The sequence below is a fragment of the Meriones unguiculatus genome, chromosome 20 (assembly GCF_030254825.1).
Source record: "Meriones unguiculatus strain TT.TT164.6M chromosome 20, Bangor_MerUng_6.1, whole genome shotgun sequence".
NCBI classification, from domain to species: Eukaryota; Metazoa; Chordata; class Mammalia; order Rodentia; family Muridae; genus Meriones; species Meriones unguiculatus.
The window spans coordinates 22,697,737-22,711,746 of record NC_083367.1 but is presented as its reverse complement, the minus strand read 5'-3'; the positions used below and the strand labels follow the sequence as shown (position 1 = coordinate 22,711,746).

General features: G+C 44.0%; 1 long non-coding RNA gene across 1 annotated transcript in view; it reads left to right on the top strand.

Moving 5' to 3' along the window:
- The first annotated feature begins 3,905 nt into the window (after window positions 1-3,905).
- LOC132649457 (uncharacterized) overlaps window positions 3,906-14,010 on the top strand; it is a 32,492-nt gene continuing 22,387 nt past the window's right edge. Inside the window, exon 1 of the long non-coding RNA XR_009587901.1 lies at window positions 3,906-4,125. This is a non-coding gene — a long non-coding RNA (uncharacterized LOC132649457). The remainder of the gene's footprint in view (window positions 4,126-14,010) is intronic.

Genomic DNA, 14,010 nt, shown 5'->3' with positions numbered 1-14,010 from the left:
ATCCTTCATCACTCATCTACTCTCTTCAGTGAGCCAGGGTTTCTCAGTCAATCCCAGAGCTCCCCAGCGTGGTGGGCCTTACTAGCCAGTTTGCGCTGGGCACCTCCTTTCTCTGCTTCCTAGAGGCTGGAGGTACCAGGTGGCCACCATGCCCACTTAGCATTAAGTGGGCTCTGGGGATCCAAAACCCAGTCCTCATGCTTGTGCCGTAAGCACTGAGCCATCAAGCCACCTCTCCAGCCTGAGACCTTTTTATTTAAGCCCATACTGAAAATAGATGCCTGTGAGCTGAGACCAGGGACCCTGACCTGACTGTCTGCTATGCCGGTGATTTCCACTTTGTTAGTGTGGCATTTGCTTACTTCTGTCTTAGAAGGTTTTTAGTAGATTCAAGAGTTTGTGATTACTGCCCATGATCACTGAAACAATTAACCTGAGTTGTTCTTTGCCTGTGACATTCCTCCTGCTTCCCGCTAGAAGCACATACTCACCTAGCTCTGGGGAGTTCTCCAGCATGTACGGTGGTGGCTTCCCTGAGAAACAGAAGTTTTGAGTGGAGTACTTCTTGAGGGTCTCTCTCATTTGTCTAGCTGGGCTGTTTTTTTTTCTTAAGATTTATTTATTTTTATGTGTATGTTACATGAATGCCTGCTTGTATATACATACACCACATGCCTGCCTGGTGCCGGTGGAGGCTAGGAGGAGTTGGACTCCTTGGTACTGGAGTTACAGGCATTTGTGCACGGCCATGTGGGTGCTTGGAACTGTGCAAGAGTAGCAAAAACACTTACCCCACGGAGCCATCTCTCCACAGCCTCATCTTGGTAGCTCTTTTGTATTCTCAAGAAAGCTTTTATGATTTTTTTTTGCTATATTTCATCCATAGCAACCAATTATACTGCAGTTGTATTAATAACAACAGTAGTACATTGAGAAGAGTCAAGTCACACACAACCAAGAATGGATCCTCAAGCAGCTGGCATCCCCTTGGCTGCACCTGCTGATTTTTTGTTATGCAAAACATCATTACTGCACATAGGGCACTGTCAAAATATTTACACTAGGCAGTGAACACATACTCAGAAAGCCGTAGTCTCGAGAGACTGATTGCTTGATGACAGTCATTCTGGAGTGCTGGAAGGCATGGGTTTTGATCTGGATTCCTCAGGTGCAAAGCTGAAGTGCACGCTCTAAATTGGACACAAAGAGCTGCTGCTGTGAGCACAAAAGACCATCAGCGCTTGAGTCACTACCATCGGCCAGCTCCTGGCCCTAAGTCCCGAGTGCTCTCACAGTGGCCTTAAAATGGTGCTTGATGATGATCTGGACTAGAATGCATCTGATCTGATGAAGTCAACCCTGAGTTGCCACATTTTTATTAGTATATTGAATATTTATTGCTTCATATATAATGTAAGTATATGATACATAAATGCATACACATCGACCACGGTAGCCCAAAAGGGAAGTTGTGCAATGTCGCCTTCCTACTGCCACTTCCTCAGTTATCAGTGCCTAAATGTGTATACCTACCACTGACACACCCAGGAAAATAGACATGTGGTCAAATACATGAACTAACACTTAGCGTAGGAATAGATTGAGCTTTTCCCAAAATTAAATTATGCTTTATGCATAATTCTACAGTAATCCCCCTTTCCTACAAGCGACACTTTTCAAAGTCAATACCTTTCCCAACTTTCCCAGCTTTCAGATGCTTCATAGTACTCCACTAAATGACTATGTCATTGTTTGGCTAACATTTAAAATACTGAAATTATTCTAGTCATTTTTTTCCTGCTAACAGTCTCGGGGAGAACTAACTCATTCTTCATAATTATCATGCTCACCTATTCTGCCTGTGTGTGTGGCAATGAGGGTTGAACCTCAGGCCCCACACTCAGGAAGCACCGTCACTGGGATATACCCCCAGCTCTTGTTTATTTATCTTACCCCTGATCATGTTCAATCCCTTCTGCCTTTAGATAGAAAAGACCAAGTCCTTCGGGAACCCAGAGTCATTGCATTGATGCAAAGTTCCAGGGAACAATTCTTGAACTGCCAGTCATTGAGCCACATTGCAGGGTCGTCCCAAGAGGTCACACCTACCCGGTCTTCTCTCTCATCCATGAACACAGGGAGCTCATATCATAGCATGTTTCCGCTGTATTGGAAAATATTTTTTTACAAGAGATGTCCAAATATAAGCTTCACAAGTCATAGACATGGACAACTTCTGGATCTGTTTCCTCATTACACCTGTACTCAGGGTGTGGTGGTTAGAGAAAAGGAGAAGGACCCTACCTACTTGAGCTACCTGCAGGCAGCTGAATGGAATCAAATGACTTAATGGATGGAGCCTAAGACTGAGAGACCTCCTGAGAGACAGTAATCAGGAATCAAATGCAGCGATTTAGTCAGCTCTGCTCTCCTGAGAGATTCACATCATTGGTAAACAGAGGTAGATTAAAATCACATTTCTTCTTCACTTGTGTTCTTTCGTGTTCAGAGAGGCCATGAATTCCTCTAAGTTGATGGAACGAGAACAATGCGTTTATTTGCTTCAGTTTGTCACAGAATGTTTGCCCTTCCTTGTCCTGTATTCTGTGAGGCTCTAAAAGATGTTGCCAGCTTATTCTTCAGTGCGGCTTGAGTTGGTGGGCTGCGGGAAGCCTGTCCCAGGCTCCTCAGGTCACTGCCGCCTGCTCTGCTGCATCCACCGGAGGGGCATCTCCAGCATCTCCTTTCAAGGCCACTGAACAAACTGCCCTGTTTCTGGTTCTCTAAATCTGTCCCTAGTGTTTGTCTTGCTAAATGAGAGGGGTGCTATGAGCCCTCGGATTTTCATTTCCTGTGGTCTCTTCTCCTGGTAAATTGAAAAGTTATTTTTCCTGAAATGAGATCTGACAGAGTCAGCCTTGACTGATCTCTCCGATGAAGAGGAAGCAGGGGCCCAGAAATCCAAGCCATGGTTTTATTTGCACTTGAATGACAGATCCATGCTGGAGGATGATGTTGAAGTATGGCGACTGCTCCAGGCAGAGCTACGCTGGGCTCCAGCCCTCTGCCAACAGAAACGCTTTGTGGACACTGAGGATTAAGAAAGCCAAGAATCCAGGATCCACAGGTCCCTGAAATATCCTGAGAGTGGGATGGAGACAGCGAGCAGGCACACTACAAGGCAGTTCTTGTGCCTGTCCCTCCCTCCTTCTTTTGTATCCTCTTCAAATACGCTGCCATACACTTATGGGGGCAGAGCAGTGAAATTAACTCCCCACTCCAGTATCCTGAGTGGGAGTTTAGGAAATGTCTGATTCTAACTGGCTACTTGCCATTCAAGGAGGAAGGAGTGTGCTTCCCCTGGTGTGACAGTATTTGGGAGATGAGGTTGACAATAGCCTGCTATATAAATTTAGACGGTGGGAATTGTGTTATCTGTCCATTTTAAGAGATCTGTGCGTGAACACAAGGAACGTTAAACACCAAGACTCACATTATGCCTCTTCTGGAAACTAGCTTCAGTGACCTGGGGCATGCCGGGTCAATGGGAGGGACGCATGAGCTCACTGTAGTGTTCCACATTTTCTCTCCAGCCTACCGCTCTCCTCCTACCTGTCCTGATCTATGAAAACATTCTGTTCGCTTAACCGGTCCGCGTGCTCATGCTCTCTCCCAGAGCATGTGTTGCCCACCCTGAGGGCAGATTTCTCTGAAGAAAAAAAAAAATCCTGACCTGACTCCCTCACGAGGACTTGTCCGACATTCCTTTTGCATACTGGAGAAATCTGATGCTCACCAAGGCGACTCTCTGGCTCTCCACACCACATGACCCTGACCTCATTATACCCAATTACACTACACATTGTTCTCAAGACACAGAAAGCCATTTTCTGCCTTCACACTAACTCCCACGGCACCAGCTCCACCTGGATACCTCCCGCCCCACCCTCACTCCCTGGAAACAGTAATGTTTTTCTCCTAAAGCTACCCGTAAGTGTTACAGCTCCGAAAGGCGTCCCCAGTGGAAGTGTTGTGGCTCCAAGGGAAAAGGTATCCCAGCAGGCGGGAGCCAACAAATGCCGCAAGGTCGTACCACAGAACAAACCTCATCCAAGGATTTATTAGGTAAGATACAAGGGTGCCTGCCTCTGGTGGGAAAGAAAAACCAAGGAATTGAGTAGGGGACAGTTCTTGGGGGCTCAAAGTTTTCCAGGGTGGGGATTGGTAGGATTTTAAGTCCTCAGCTTGGGGGGAACTCAGGGATTGGTGGGATTTCAAGCTTAGGGATTGGTGGGTTTTCAAATCCGGATGTGGGCTTGGACCTTTTTACCCTACACGGCCTGTGTGTCCCTTTGGCTCTGCGTTCCGATTTCTACCAAATGCAATGTCAGTGTGTAGGTCTTGTCTACTTTGTCTGCCCCATCCGAGCACCACGCTGGCAACATGACTCCCCATGAACAAATGAACACTAACCTATTGAGGAATGGGTCTTCGCTCTTGCAGCGCCACGTGGGGCCTAGGCTATTATTAAGACAGCGTCTTCTGTGTGTTCTCCCTGTGCCGATGGCTGCTCCATGCCGACACGCACGCTGTGTGGCTGTTGTAGTTTCTGGCAGCCCGGCAGTTTCTGCCGCCCTGCCCAGTTGTATTGGAGCCTGGGGCTTGAGCTGATCGTCTTCATTGCCTTTGAAGCCCTTCACTTTTATGAAATGCGTATAAATGTCAAAACCCAATCCCAGACTAATTAACTGGACCCTGGTAGGGAGAGCCCGGACCTGGTTTGTGTACCTTTTGAGCTGTTCAGAGGCTCTTGAATAGAGATCAGGATGGCTTTTAAAACTGCTTGCTGTGGCTTGGAAATGAAATATTCTCCACTGGCTCCTGTGTTTAAACACTTGTGAAACCTTCAGGGGGGTTGGCGGGGGTCTTGCTGGAGGAACCTTGCCGCATACGCAGTGTGGTCAGCTGACTCATGCTCCGGAAGCCATGCCCTGTGCTCCACGGTGGACCGTATCCCTTCTTAAACAGTAGGCCAAAATAAACCCTTTCTCCCCTTAGTAGCTTTCCCCTGGTGTTCGGCCGTAGCAATGAGAAAAGCAAGTCATACGTTCAATTTCACACGTGAGAACCTGAAACATTCCACAGTGAGCTGAGAGAAATGAACTTGTCCAGCTGGCAGCTGTTCTCTTCCCGAGTTCTGAATTCCTGCGTCACAGGCGCACCTACCGCATCCTTGCTGGGCAAACTACGGTGGAAGCACTAAAACACGTGGCTTCTACTTCGTAAGGAAAGGCTCTGCGAGCTGGAGAGATGTGCACAGGGACCACAAGACCACGTGTAGAGCACGTGCAGCTGTTGCAGGACGGAATCACTGTCATGCTGAACAGTCCTTGGGTTATAAGAATTGCAGTTTTGACCAGAAAAAAATAGGTTAAAGCATTACTTCCATTTACATTCATTTTTAGAATGCATAAGCAACTATTTAAAATGAAATTAATTTTATCTTTTCGACATTGTACATTCCTTTCCTTTCCTAAGAAACACACAGACACACACATATATCACATACAAACCAGGAGATTCCCTTTGAAGCCAAGAATTTGCCATCTGGGGAATGGTGGGAGGGTGAAGATTCAAGCAGTTTTAAAATAAATTGGAAAGCTTCAGCCCTGGGGCATCTGTGGGTAATAGCTTGGCAATCGGCTTGGAGAAGGGAAGCCTGCCATCTTTTCTTGTATCCCTCAAACATCTCTTCCAAAGGCACAAATCAGGATGACCTTGTCACATACGTAAAATAAATCAAAACTCAAGTCTATGTGAGAAAAATCTCTTGTTACAACATAAGCTATCCGAACGCATACTATTTGCAAAGGTGCTAAAAGTTGAATTAGATTTTATTTAATGTCATTCAATCAGTCAGCTCATTTTAGACAGTGTTTTGGCTTAGATGGAATGATTGCATCATCCAGACATACTCTTGAATTTTCACTTTCATTTATCTTCAAGAATACACTTTGTGACTTATTCCTGGACAATTTCAAAGCTGTATATACTATATTTTGATCATATTGACCCCATTTTCCTTGCTTTTCCTCTCCTACTCCCTCCAGATCCCCTTTTCTTTCTAACTTGTCCCCTCTCCTATTTTCCTACCTGAGTTTAATTACATTGCTTACTCCCATGGGCATATCTGCATGGTTACTTATTTGATCATGGACAACTTAGCAGTGGTTAGAAAATAAAGAAAAATGACCCCTCTTTCTCCCACTGGCTTTAACTGCCAACAGAGCCTCAGCTGGCGTGGGGCCTCCTGAGCCTCTCCTCCATTCCTGCTGACAGACGAAAGACTGTGCAAGTCCTGTGCAGGTGACCATGGTGAGTATGAGGCCATGGGTGCAAAGGCCACAGCATGTCCAGAGAAGCAGATCATAGCACTCCTCTTCATCCTCCAGCTCTTATCCTTTCTGTACCCATTTCTGTCACTGTTCTGTTTAGTCATGAAAAGACAGCCTCTTTATCTTACAATGTGAATGACCAGCACAGCACAGAATCAAAGTATGAAGCACACAGAGTCCACTGATATTTCCTGAAACCCTTAAGAAAATGATGTTGTTTCGTAACCAAGACCACTTCTTCTAGGACAGGACAGGTGTGGGAATAAAGAACGGAAACAGGAGATAAGCTGCTCACTGGCATGTGAAGAGCTTAGACCAAAACACTGAACACTGGTCACCAGGCTGTCCAAATCCAAAAGCCTGAGCCAGCCATGCAGCTGTTATGCTGTGAACTGCCCATCCTTTTTTTTTTTTTTTCAATGCAGTTTATTCAGAAATCTTGAACAATCCTCGGACCCTGGGGAAAGCCAGCCCACAGCTTAAATAGCCTCTGGGTAGCCAACCCAGGCGTGCCACGTGGGCAATGCAGATAGGTCCACATACATGGAAGCAAGCCAGATCCTCAGCCTTAGCCAAATGTGGAATTGTTCGTGACAGAGAGCACTCACCATCGGGAAGGTGGAAGGCAGAAACCAGCTCCATCTTTAAGGCATAGCATTCCGCAGCTCTCTACAGTTCCCCCTTTTTGTTTTAGATGCATCAGGCAAGAGTAGAGGTCTGATCTCTGATATTAGAAATAAATTGGGACTTTGTACCAATGTTCGTTTAGGTGTCATCCACCCAAAGAGCATCAGACCCGTCTGATACCTTTTTCTCAGAGGCGGGACCTGGGGCATCAACCCGCATGCAACCAGACATGCTCTTCTCTGAGTCCAAAGCGGCTGACCCTGAGTGCAGTGCTTAGCCTCGCATCCTGAGCGTAACATTTTAGCTTTTTATGGTATCCAACCATGCTTGGGGAGAATGTCCTGTTTCAATGGCTGTAAAGGCCTGAATGATCAAGGCTGCATCACACTGTTGTGAGACTCTAATCTTGCATATATACCACAGGCAAACCAAGAAGACCAACACCAGAAGGCCTGCTAACGCTCCCATGCCCGCCCATTCCTTCAGATGATTCATGGCTGCAGCAATCCATGATGATAATCCTGTGGCTAGTCCTGCGTCCACTCTGGTAGAATTTACTGTGACAATGGCCACTCTCAGCTGCTCCATCGTAGTATCGAATTCTCCAGTCCAATTACCTAAAATATAGCTCGACAATTGTTTAGACAGATTTGCAGCACAGGAAAAATTCTCATGTTATATGCTAGTGACTCAAAGTCCAGCACATTTTCATTGACAGCCAAGTTGAGCGATTTGCCATAAGGTATCAATTTGCTCCTGCACGAGGTCAATCCTCTGATTGAACACCATCAAGCTTCCTTTTAGTTGAGCATTAATTCCTTTATGTACAACTAAGGCATGAGCTACATTGGCTAAATGATTGTTCAGGGTCTGAGCAGTCTGCCCAGTATGACTCATGGCTAATGCCCCGGTGGTAGCTCCAACAGCCGCCAATGAGATGGTAGTAACAATGGTGGCTGTAGTTCCAAGATCCCTTTTCTGTCTGAAGAGAGTCATAGCATGAGGGGCATCAACGGGCACAGGCACGCAGTGAGGCATGCGAGTAACCATTGACCATCCTTTTTAAAGTTACCTTTTACCCTGTTAACAAGAGAAGAGTATGAACTTTTGAACATATTAGCCATCAAAAGAAAAAAATAAGCATTTGTAAGCATGTAATGATGACTCTTGGTTCATCTTTCTCTTGTGATTATCACTATTCTTTATTTCTCTGCTTTTTAGTATTTATGTTATAAAATCTGTGGTCTTACCTAAGCAGAAATCTGAGGGTCCTCTATTGATATCCCCGAAGAGCAGAGATAATTTAAAACTACCTACTTATTTTGCTACCTCACTATAATTATAAATGGTTGCTACAGGCTTCAGAAGGCTGGATTAAGTTTGTTGATTGGTTGCTTTATGTCTTTGCATTTGACAAATTGTATTATAAAAGACCAAATCACACATGCCTCATGGACAGTAATCGCTTGTCTTTGGAAGCATGGGTGATTGCAGCAGTAAAACTAGACATCAAATACAGGTTACTAGGTTTCATGGCATCAATTACTGCGTCAGATCCACCCAGAAGCCTGTCACTGGATCTGGCCTCTGGCTCTTGCTCCAACTCCACCAAAAGAAATAATGAGGGCAACAGAAACACACAAAAACAAAAGGCTATGCTTTTGACACCGGATCTGCCTCTTAGCTACTCTTTTGACTGTGCTTAAAATAGAACTGCATTTGAATGTTCAGTTTTCTGTTCATCATTCATTGATTCACCCAGAGATGAAAGACTTAAACAGTTGGTAAGGAGTGAGACAGCAAGGACTAGGAGAATAAGCCCAAATAAGTCATTTTAAGACAAGGGGAATGATTTTCAAAGGTTTTGCGTTTTGTTTTGCTTTGCCTTTTTTGAGGGGGAAGGGTACTGTGGTAATTTTTTTCCTTTTGGTTTGTTTGTTTGTTTGTTTTCAGAATGAACATGGATAGATGTTTACAAATGCCCTGTTTGTGCTAGTGTTGCTTATGTTGATTTGGGGTTTAGTAAAACTACATTCTTAGTGTTCTTTTTGTTCACTGCATAGCAAATTAGCTCTACATATAATCAGAATGAAAGGAGCCTTAGTGCACACTCACAGAGCCTCAACAATACTCAAAGTCTGCAGTGATCAGACGTTTAAAGCTGATGGCAGCTTCGTACTCCAGGAGCCCGACATGGCTCAACGTCAACTGTAATGTCTGGTTTTGGCGAAGATGGCCTACCTGCTGAAACAGGGTCCAGACGTGCCTTGTAATTTGAACCAGAATTTTCTCAAACGTAAGCGGAAAGCCAGGACCTGTCAGCGTGTGTGAAGGATAGCCACAGGTTCTTGGACTGGAATCCCTGCAGGCCTGCCCGGCACACTCTGGCAGTGGTCCAGTGCCCATGGCAGCCATTGGGAAACCTGTGCTGGGATTCAGGGTAAGGATGAGATCTAGATCACAGTGAGAGGCAACAGCAAGGCAGAGGCTGGACGGACCTAGGTCTCCCTCAGTCTGCTTGGCCTCCCTCATCTAGGCCAGAGCACACTCAACTGTCATATGCGATATCTTAGCTGCATGATTTAATATAAATTCCCTATTTCACTAGTACCCTCAAGGGTACATATGTGTGGCTGGGAAAGCAGGATGATTATGATAAAAATCTTTCCCATTTAACTCGGAGCTGCCCATAACTACAGTGTGTAATGAGGGCAGGTCAAAGGACACCGTCTGGGAGTCAGTGCTCTCCTTCCACCATGAGGATCATGGAGATTAAATTCAGGTCATCAGGCTTGGATGTGGTATCTTGCTGACCCAATATTTTCTTCAATCTAAAATTCTGCACATCTGCATATGCTTTCTCCAGAAAAAAAAATTAAAAATAAAATCATTTTCCCTAGGGGCAAAGTAATTAAAAATTGCCTAGTTATTTTGCTACCTCAATTAAATTATGAATGGTGTTTAAAGGATTAGGAGGACTAAATTAATTTTTGATTAAAAATCAATTTAAAAATATTTATACTGTAAATTACCTTCTACCATATTTTCTTGAGGAACATCACTGCGTGTTTACTGCCGTTGCAATGCCTTCCTACAGCAGAATACTTGGAAAACTTTAATGCAGAATTCTGTATTCGAATATCACCTGTCTCCTGCCCTCAGGAAGCTCCCCACCAAATATAGGTAAATACATGGCAGGGACAGTTCAGTCAGTCCTACATGGAATTCTGTGGAAGTTGTTTCTGGGCCCTTCTGCAGATACAAGAGTATGATCAGTATTTGCAGATGATCTACATATTTTAAATCATCTCTACACTATTTATAATACCTAATACACTCTAAGTGCCACATAGGTAGTTTAAGGAGAAATTAAAAGGTCCTTCATGGGAAATGGCTCTTGGTATAAAGGTATTATTGCTGTACAAGCCTAATAACCTAATAACCTGATTTTAATTCAGGGAACCAATGGTAGAAGGAGATGGTAATCAATTCTTTTTTTTTTTTAACAAATTCTGAAAATTTATTGTATCTTTAGCCTTTCTAAAAACAAACAATATCTGACTAGTTTTTTTTTTTTTTGGAAATAGTGTTAAAGCTATAAATGAGATGTTATCTGGAAATTAAAATTCTAGGCAAAAGGAGAAAAGGCCGATAAAGTTGATTTTTAACTTGTAATTTGAAAGACTCTAAGTCTTTTTCTACCTCTTCCAGAAATTTACAGTGCCCTTAATTCTCTACAAAGGTGGTACCCAGGATACTTATGAGATATGAGTTATTGTAAATTGTATCACAGCCTAATGTAATAAACACCTATTACCAGAAAAAAAAAAAGGTCCTTCATGCTTAGTTCAGATAAAATTTTTTAAAGTATCATCGGCTTGAAGTTGTTTGAATCCACAGATGTGGTATCTGAGAACAAAGAGGGACAGCTGTAATTGAGTTACACTGTGTTTTGTTTAATAATAGATCACACACTAAACACAGTTCGGTAATGAGGGTAGGGATGGAAAGAATAACAAGAAAAGCATTCTGCAGAAGGAAACACACAAACTGAGCTCTGAAGGATGGATGGCAGTAGCTGAGAAGAGACAGAAATCCTTCCAACTTGCCCTCAGTGTCAATCCAGTCCCCGGCCTCCAGCAGGGCTCAGGCCTGGACTTCCTGGTATCCTTGCTCTTAATTGGAGTGCTCTTCCCTGTAGCCAGAGCTTCCCCTTTAGACTCGCCGTTACCAAGCTTTGAAAGCTAGATCCATCCACGCATTAGTTCCTCAAAGAATTCTCCTTAGGTGCTGTTAGGTTCATGGTGGGATTCTCCAACCGTCATCTTCTAACTTAAAACAAACTTGCTCGTGCACTTTCTGATTTCCTCCCCACAAAGCCATCTCTATAAAAGCAAACTTCTCGGCATCCCATGAAAACACTAAATCAGCATTTAGCAGGCTGCAATGCAAAGAGTTCTTCAGTGGATCCAGGTTGAAGAGGATGAACTTGGAGAACGGGGAAGGGGAGGGAAGACTCTGGAAGTCATTGTAAGATGCACGCTGGTACAGCTGGACCACATAGCTAGTGCTCCCTATATGGTCCAAGCTGACCCCGCACTCACGGCAATCCTCCTGCTTCAGCTCCTGAACACTTCTTCACCTGTCAAACACTGAAGACTAAAGCCTTGTTTATATTCCTTTAAAACACTTTCTACGTGAATTTATTCACCGTTGCTAGGGTTTCACATGGAAACTTAGGAGCTATATGGGTGTGAAGTTACGTATAAAATATTGGGTCTCTAGATCCAAACACTCTGTTTGCTTTGGGTCAACGCTGAGGGGCTTGAGGCGCCCTAAGCATTGCCCAGAAGTAATGAGGGCGCTCATGCTGCTCACCCTAGGGAGGGCCTCAGAGCAACACCTAGTACCACCATGTTTTCTCCAGGGTTTTATAGTTCAACCTGTGGTCATACAAGGGATTTGGGGGTTCACATATGTAACTAGAGAGACATCAAAAAGAAGGCATATATCCTCAGCCAGGAAAATATGGCTTTTGTTTCAGAGCCTGCCAAATAACTATTGTTAACTGAAGTAAAGAGAAATTACCGGCTTGACCCAGTTGGTACAGAAACCCAGGAATTCATGTAATTGCTTAAGCAAGTGTATCTCAAAGTACAGGGACCACCCTGAAATTTATCTGAATTGTTTCCTCTTGTCTCCCCAAGTCCTCAGACTGGGAAACAGCTGCTCACCTCAGTAGCTGAATCTTGCCATATGCTTTTCTTATTCCTACATCACCCTTCCTGTCTCACTTCAGCTCTTTCCAGCTCTCCTTTTTCTCCCACTCTTCCTTGCTCTTTTTCTCTCTCAAATACTTCCTTGTGCTGTATTTTTCCATAGGTACATAATAATTCTTATTACAGCGTGCCCAAGACTGGCAGGGCTACCAGGCAGTATTGTAATGCAGAGTCCAAGACACATAAAACATTATGTGGCTTTCCAAGGAGCTTATGTAAAATCCAAGATAAGGAGGTAACCATAGCGATGGCTAGGATCAACAAAAGAGGCACACGAAGCATTAAGTAGCCAAATTATGTAACTATGAGGGACCAGAGGGGAAGCTTAAAGCATGGAAAGTTCAAGGTTCATGTTGCCTAACACATCTGTAAGGTACAAAATACCAGCAATTATGAGAACGTAACCAATCAACAAGGGAGAACGTTGTACCCAAAGCCACCCCACTGCCCATGCTGTGGTATTATATAATAGTCCCCCATTGGAGGGGAGGGGCAGCTCATCAGGTAAAAGTGCCCTAGCTTGGACGATGCTCTCCTGACACAGCAAAGTTAAGTAACCCTGTTTTCTCAGGTCAAGCCAGCTGTGAGGTTCTGCTCCAGATGATCTGTGGCCAAGAGCAAGGACTTCAGGCTCCTTGTTCAGACTGACTGTAACTCAGATAAAGCTGGAGCAGTAACCCTAGATGCCAACCCACTCTTGCTCTTCTCGAATGTGAGGTGGGAACCCTTAGAGGAATTCAAGGCAAGTTACCAAAACTAAGTGGATGTGACAGTTTCTTCTCTCTGCTGCTCACATAATTCGTGATGAACACTTCTCGGATCCTTGTCCTACAATATAATACTCCTCTCTTCCTTTCTGGAGTTCTGAACCAAAGGTCAACGGTGGTTCTTGCCTTCTCTCAGACTTATAAAATGCCAACTCGAGGAGAAATCTAAAGCCACCCTCTCCAGCCTTTTACATACAGGATGTCTCTTTGCACATTCATACAGTGGCTCCTGTGCTCAGCCTCAGCCACCTCAGGTGCATGGCACCACAACTTTGTCCATCCCAGTTTGGAGCAAGGAAAATTGATTAAAAGCTCTGTATGGTGCTGGAGAGATGGCTCAAAGGTTAAGCGCACCAGCTGCTCTTCCTGAGGTCAATTTGCAGCAACCACATGATGGCTCACAACCATCTGTGATGGAATCTGCTTTCCTCTTCTGATATTCATGAAGACAGAGCACTCAGATACACAAAATACATTAATAAATAAATCTTAGAAAAAAAACAAAAAGGATGGTATTGGTGCATACCTTTAATCACAGTACTCAGGAGACAGATGCAGGCTGATCTCTGTGAATTCGAGGCCAGCATGGCATATAAAGCTAGTTCCAGGACAGCCAAGGCTACACACACACACACACACACACACACACACACACACTCACACACACACACACAAGTTCTGTTTCTATATGGTCTTACAAGTCTAGAAGCCCTATCCTTAGAAAGATTGTGATTTCCTCTATTGTTCAAACAGTACATGATTTAAAATTTTTAATATCAAATTATACAGTAGAACAAAAGAAAATTTGAAATTTCCTTGTGAATTTTTCCTGTTTTGTTAATCTCAAAAGGTAATTTTAAAAACTTATTTCATTAGTAGTAGTAGTTAGGATATGTAGTGCGTATGTGTCCATGTTTGTATGAGATGTGTCAGGTACATGAG